This window comes from Cucurbita pepo, chromosome 15, assembly GCF_057944985.1.
Source record: "Cucurbita pepo subsp. pepo isolate OVF chromosome 15, ASM5794498v1, whole genome shotgun sequence".
NCBI classification, from domain to species: Eukaryota; Viridiplantae; Streptophyta; class Magnoliopsida; order Cucurbitales; family Cucurbitaceae; genus Cucurbita; species Cucurbita pepo.
Window position 1 is genome coordinate 4385857 of NC_141812.1, and position 7666 is coordinate 4393522.

Sequence of the window (7666 nt, forward strand, 5' to 3'; positions counted from 1 at the left end):
AGGAGCTTCTTAGGCCAGACACCCGTTAGAACTAGTAACCGCCACGACAGCATTATGTAAAACAAAATGATCGTACCCCTGCCGGCAGCATTATGTAAAATATAATGATCTTACCCCTACCGGCAACATTCTGTAAAACATAATGATCGTACCCCTGCCCATCGTGATGAAATAGGGGTATCCCCCAATGCATGCATGAGGTCCTAATATTTTTCCATTTTTGACATTGCTACTCTCGTACTTTACTTTCAGGTAAATGTAAAGCTCCCATGCACAGATGATGGTGAACACTAGAAAGACCATGTAAGTCAGGATAGATCACGATAGGGCAGTAACATTGAATTTAATTAGTAGTTGATAGGTGATTTATTCCAATTTATTTATGTAAGTTATTTTTATTTATGTTTTGAATTTGAATATGTAAATCCATGACCTTATTTTAAAAGTATTTATTACGAGATTCTCCATGTGTTTAAAACATTCACGATGTTACTAATTTAGGATGAAAATCAAGGTGATAGAATGTTATTGTCTTTACTTATGTAGTTTTGGATTATTTCATTATTTCCTTTAGATTATCGGGATAAAATCAAGCTAGAAAACTAATCTCAAAGTTGAAAGGAGTACGTAACAGCCTATAAGTCCACACTCTTATAAGGAATGCTTCGTTCCTCTCTCCAACTAATGTGAGATTTTACAATCTACTCCCTTGGGGCTCAACGTCCTCGCTGACACCCCGCCTGATGTCTAACTTTGATACCATTTATAACAGCCCGAGTCTAAGCCCAACGCTAACAAATAATGTCTACTTTGGCTTATTATGTATTGTCATCAGTCTCACAGTTTTAAAACATGTCTTTTAGGGAGATCACACAAGATATAAGAAAGAGGGATTTCACAAGATAAGAGCAAAATTTAGACGGGATGATCAAGAGTTACGTTCTTTCATCATGCCTTTTCAATTTTTATAAATAGGGACGTATTTTATCGTCAATTGAAAAAGTAAAGTGAAATTTCAAATCGAGCTTTTACGTTTTCTTTACTAGTATGGTGTTTAGAGTTCAAAATATTAAAAATATGAATAACTTCTCGTTTTTCTTCTTAATCATCGATTATCTTTTCCGTATAAATTTATTTAACTTTCTCAAATGAAGGTAGCTCGAGTTCGAGTTCGTTCGTAAAAAACAACATTACACACCTTGATTGGACTAAGGAAGGATAGTTAAAAAAAAATATAAGAAAGAAAACATGTAATCTATAAAGCCAATATCAACTTACACACACCTTGTTGACATACACACTTCTTTTATTCATTACCCAAACATTACACATAACATAGAAAGCAGCTAAGTTTCGACAAATACAACGTTGTCAAGAGACAATTCAGCTAGTTCTCTTGAACCACCTTGTAGGGTTTCAACATTCGATTGAGATCGCCACTAAGGTGAAGCGACATGACTTCGTTGGTCGATCCGATGAGTTCTCCGGCGATGAACACGGCGGGAACAGGCGGTGCGTGGCAGACTTGCAACCTTACAAGAGCCTTCTCCACATCTCTTGCTTCAGGGTCATGATCAAGCTCGTACACCATGGGGCAAACTCCAAGGTCCCTTAGAAGAACAACCACTGCATAACAAAGGCAACAAGAGCTCTTGCTTATTACCAACACTTCATTTTCAGCTGCTAATCTCTTCACCTTTTCCATTCAAATTGAAGAACAGCCCTTTTGTGGTGGCTTGAGATGATCTCAAAGCAACGCTGTTCTTTGGTGGTTTGGATTTATGAGCTAATTTGTTCAAATAAAAGAGATGGGTTTTGGTTTATTTATAGGGATGATCAAGGAAAAGGGTGCTATATTGAATTTGAAAAATGGATGCTTTTTTTTCACTTTCTTTCTTGGAATCTAAGCTTAAGAAAGTATCTTTGCAAGTAGAAGAGGGTTTTGTTTGGTTCTTGAAATATTCAAAGTTCTATATTTTATGGTAGATTCACATTCCATGTGTTTTGTTCTTCCGAAAAGATTCAAACACTTGATCTTGATCTGCAGTATCTTAACTAATTGAGTTTTGCTCGTGGGCTGATCTTCTTTAGAATACGAGTCCAAAAAGGGGATATTGATTTTAAGTTCGGATTAGTTACTTTGGTTTCAAGGAAAGATATTCAACCAGTTGGAAGTCTTGGAACTCTTTCGTTCTATGAAGTGAATGAAGGGAATGAACTCTTCATCTACGTAGCGGAAGCATTGGAAACCGTGTTGATTTTTTTATTAAGAATTAAAACAAAGCAATAAATAGAAGAGTAGAACTCTACCTTTGTAGAAACCCTAGCTTGCAAGACTCGTTTGAGTATTTCAAGCGTGCAAAAGTTCTTCAACATTCCACAAGATCTTCCTTACTATGACTCGAACACAAAATCAAGACTTGTGGGAGACTCTTGAAAGAAAATCACAAAGGGATTGGAAGAAGGAGAGTTTCGAGAATTCTCTAGTCTAGTCTTATACAAACTCATTGTATAGGATACCCCCATTTACATGTCTCCACATGAACGATTTGGATCAAATCATTTGTAACAATTACAAAGTGAGCTGTATCAATAGTGTTACCAGGATAAGACACCCAACCTTATTCATATACTATAGACTCTTTAGGTTATTACTTAAACACGTTCCTCTTGTATGTCAACCACATACTGTTCAAAATTACATTAATAACTTTGGGTTTTCATAGAATGGATAACAATTAAATTTCAAATAAAATAATATAAATTATTGTTAAAAACTAAATAATTAATTAGGAAGAGGCTTTAGGGCATAAATCCCAATAGTGAAGAACATAACTCTTTTGTGAAAAACACTCGTACCCTTGTCAGGATCAATCAAGAAGAAATTACAATGACAAATTATAGAGACTATTACACTTTCCTTTGTTTGAGGTCGCTCAGGATGAAAAGCTTAGTAGGGTGGAGCGGGTGTTTATAATAAAGGTCAGATGACACATTTCTGTATCTAAATATTTATTCATGAAATGTCGAGATATGGTTAATACTGAAATACTTAAGTTCTTTTACTAAAATAATTAGATATGTTTATTTTTAAAATACCAAAATTATTTTCTTAAAATATATAAATAATTGGCTCATAACTTTTTTAAGTTGATTCGTATTGGGCTAGTGGTGATCTTCTAAAATTTTAACTTGAAAAAATAACTAATGATCAAGAGTGTCACGACCGAATTTTGAGATTTTAAAACCCAGATCAAGACTAAAAAGATGAAAGTGAATGCTTCTAAGACAATGTACCAGCTACTATCCACTTAGAAGGCTATCTCTGTCATTCCTAGATGTCATTAGAGGTCTAATAGGTTCTTAGAGACGTCTAAGTAATTTAAATCCCATCTATTGATTTCAGGATGTTTGGAGTTAACTCCTCAAGGAAAACCAATCTATAGGTGCACACGAGTCTAAACCTTTGATCTCTCACGATCTTGGGGTGCAAGGCCTACTCGATATGTACTGAATTAGGTAAGCATGTAAATTGCACTAGCTATAGGGCCCTAATCTAAAATAAATTCTATGCATGCTTTGCTAGGGAGATATTCCTATCGATAACCTAAGCCATAATTTAAACTTCACCTTAGTCATATCGGGTAACTGAGGAGGTCTATTAGATTCCTAAGGCGGCTAGGTGGCTTAACATGGACTTCTAGCTCTAAGTTGACTTATCGAGTCTTTCTTAGTCTGGGAACACTAGAATCTAGACCCTCTGACCGTCATTCATGATTCTAAGGTGTTCAATCTACTAGAGGCGTCTTGATCTAGGTCATCATCTAGCCAACCTAACTTAAGCTCCGTGGAGATAAACATACTCTACAAGGGTAACACACAATTAAACACCTGGAGCTAAAATATATTATATCATGGAAACATACAAGTGGGGAGATAACATCCATCAATCACCCAGAGCACAGATCACAATAGCCAATCCTTCTTTCTAATATTTCGGAAAGCATATAAAACAACGTTTATCGCAAATCTCATCATAGTGACATTTTTGTAATTTCTTACATCATGCATAACATGCTCATCCATGTTTCCTAACTCGTATTCTAGTCATGCATATTTTATCTCTAGTTTTGCATAATACATAAAACAACATGCTTTTGGGAAATCTCAACCTAGAGGCATAACGGTAATTTTACCATAACATACATACATACAATACATACTCATCCAAATACGTTCTTTCAAAGTCCTTAACATGTATTTTCTAACCATCTAAGGTAAGAAATGCTTGCATGCTAGTACGTTCTAGTGATCCCTACAAGTATTATATGCCTAAAATCTGTATGGTTACTTACATGGGTGACACATGCTTTTCTGAGCTAAAGTTTTGCGTGTTAGAAGCTCAAATCTTCTGAAATTTCTCTGAAAAGTCCTAAGTCAAGTCAAAATAGGATTAGTAATGAAATCAATATGAATAACAGTCGAAAGAAGGTTGAACGATGGGAAAAGTAGTACTCACATGCCTATTCACACGCCAAGAGGGTTCCCCACACACGCATACTGACACGCCTAGAGGAAGAATACGCATGTTGAGGGGATGCCACGTGTCGCTTGCTGAATGGCTAAAATGGGTTAATTGCAATAATTGAGCGTGAGAGCCAAATGAATCGAACAATTTTTGCATTCGTGTTGCATGTGTTTGCATTTCCTAACCCCAACCGTGGACTCACTTATTGAGTATTTCTTAAAACACTCAACCCTTGTGCTAATCTTATATCTCAAGTAAAGGCAAGACACTCTTGTACGGTTGAGGACAACGACGCATTAAAGACGATGGAACATGTACTAGGGTAGTTGCATTTTATTTTATAGATCTTAGTTTAGTCTCGGACACGTTTCTCCTAATCTCTTCTTTGATTTTATTTTATTTTGCATTAAACATCTTTCGTTGTTTATTTCAAGACTCTTATGCAAACGTATAAATTCATGACATCATTTTATGAATTATTTTAAATGAATGTTTTTACGATATGCATATAGTAGCAACTCTATTCGAATAGAAAATTAGAGTCGTTACAAAAAAAAAAAAAAGAATCTCGTGAAAATGAGATTGGTTTTACTTTAGAAAGTATCTCGTGAAATTACACGATCGAAAACCTATGAAGATTCAACAAAAGCAATGGATTCTACAAAAACCTTCCTCAATTTATTCAACATACTTGAATTCCCCACCTTTTTTGAATCTTTGTGCTGAATTATTTCAAGCTCAAGATTCTTTTTTGTCCTACCTTCATCAACTCTAGTTCTCTATTTTTAAATATATATATATTAATTCCAATATATAAATATTAATTTAAAACAATTTAATAATTTTTTACTTTTGAAAAATATTCGTCTATATTAATATTTGATCGATATAAAAACGAAGAAAAATAAGTTCTTCAAAGGGGAATGAATATAAATATTCTAATTCCTTTTACTTTTTATCTTAACCTTTTGAGGTAAAAAGTAATTCCCAACTTCTTGGAGTATATTGCTTTACATGATTTAACTTTGAAAAGCTCTATATATTTTTAAATTTTTTTTTTTGTTTTATTATTATTATTTTTTTTCAAATAGCTTTAATAAATCTGAATTTAAATATTTGTGTAAGGTTCTGAATTTATCATAAATTTGTAATTAAAAAAATGTAAAGTATCTAATAAAAATACAAGGTTGTCACATCGAGAATATCTACTTTACTTTGACCAACTTTTTTTTTTGGTGAAAAATGTATTCGAACCAACTTTTAATTGGAGCTTTTGGTCCGTAGAACATGTGTTTCTCCTAAGAATGTGGGTGTTTGGAGATCGAATCGATACTAGTGAGGGACGAGTGACGTAATAAGATTGTGGGGAAATATTCTCGAAAGGCCTCAAAGATGTATTATATTTTAGGGCGAGTACGGGGTTGAGAACAATAGAGGGCTCGTTATCCCGATCAAGTTGAGGACTCGCAGAGAGTTTTGTCATCTCTAAAGATGATCAAACTAAACGAAAGATTCGTTACGAACCAAGCTAGTTTGGTTTTTTGGGTCAACTACATCAAGAATGTTGAATTTCATCAGAAATGGCGAGGGATACACATATGGCTCAACACTCGGGCTCGAGAGAATTCGTATTTCTTATAAAATAAGATAATTACTACGTGCATGTTGTGTCTACTATGTATCAAAACTATTTATAACATTTCATTAACGTTCATAAACCTTGCAAATATGATAAAAACATAACGGAAATAAGAAAACATCTCCTATCCAAATTCTAAGATGAAAATGATACTAAACTACCCTAACAACATAACCATGATTTTATTCCATGGCCTCTTTAGCTAGCACGATCGTCCATTCATGGGGTGTGCATTTACCTAGAAAAAATTATAGACATATTTAGAATTTAGCTATACTCAAGTGACCCTACTATTAGGATCGAAAAATGCAACCACATGCAACATATTTTCTGATCGATAGGACCTACTTTTCATTATTGTTCCTTGGATCCCGTCTTTCTTCTTTTAGTCGGGTTGGATGCATAGTAATTGTTTACACATGGTTCACACGTGCACGTGAACCCACAAGACGAACTCGTGTATGTATCCCTTAGGTCTGACTATGAGATAGTGCATTTTCACACTTCTGAAAAATCAATGAAAAAAGAAGCGTGCATAATATCATGGTGTACGCATCCATACATAATATATTAGAGAAGTAATACATGCTCGTGCTACATACAACATATATGAGGTTACGCATTTAAAATCATGGTTCATTGTAATGATGCATATAATATTTTCATACGTATCATGACATGCATCGTAACACCTTAAATTATGTAATTTTCAGTAAATAAAAGAAGTATTTTTATCTTGACATGAATGATAAATTAGGGATGTTGTAGAAGGAAAAGTGGACGATAATAAGGAAAGGAATTTATTGAAAAATATTCATAAATGAATTTGAAAAATAGCCCTTAAAATGGGATAGTTGAAAACATATTGTAAAGATCGAAATTGTAGAAATAGCCGTGAAGTTTGTTAAATTGGAAAATTAGCCCTCAATTGTTAAAAATCTTGGAAATGTAAACCAAAAAAAGCCAAAGTTCTAATTTGGCCACTTGGATGCCACGTCATGGGCCTTACCTATGGACAACTGACATGGGGCAAGTGGGAGGTGATTGATTGGTGAATGATGACTAGGACCTTCCAAGTTGGCCATCTTGAGCTCCAAATTTGTTTATAAGTGAATTTGAAGATCAGTTGAGGATTGTTGGGAGGGAGTCCTAGATTGGCTAATTAAGGGGTTCATCATGAGTTTATAAATGAGGAATGCATCTCCATCCCCATTGGTACGAGGTGTTTTAGGGAATCCCAAAGCAAAGCCATAATAGCTTATGTTCAGGTAGACAATATCATACCGTTGTGGAGAGTTATGATTTCTAACATGGTATTAGAGTCATGCCTTAACTTAGCCATATCAATAGAATCTTTAAGTGTCGAACTAAGAGTGTACTTTGGTTGAGGGCTCCAAAGAAATCAATCGAACCTCGATTAAGAGGAGGCTATTCGAGGGTTACATAGACTTTAGGAGAGGCTCTATGGTGTACTTTGTTCGAGGGGTATTTCGTAGTTA

The 7666-nt window shown here is 34.6% G+C and overlaps 1 pseudogene; it reads right to left on the reverse strand.

Moving 5' to 3' along the window:
* Nucleotides 1-1235: 1235 nt before the first annotated feature.
* Nucleotides 1236-1813, reverse strand: LOC111776255 (glutaredoxin-C14 pseudogene; annotated as a pseudogene).
* Between the last annotated feature and the right edge of the window lie 5853 nt (nucleotides 1814-7666).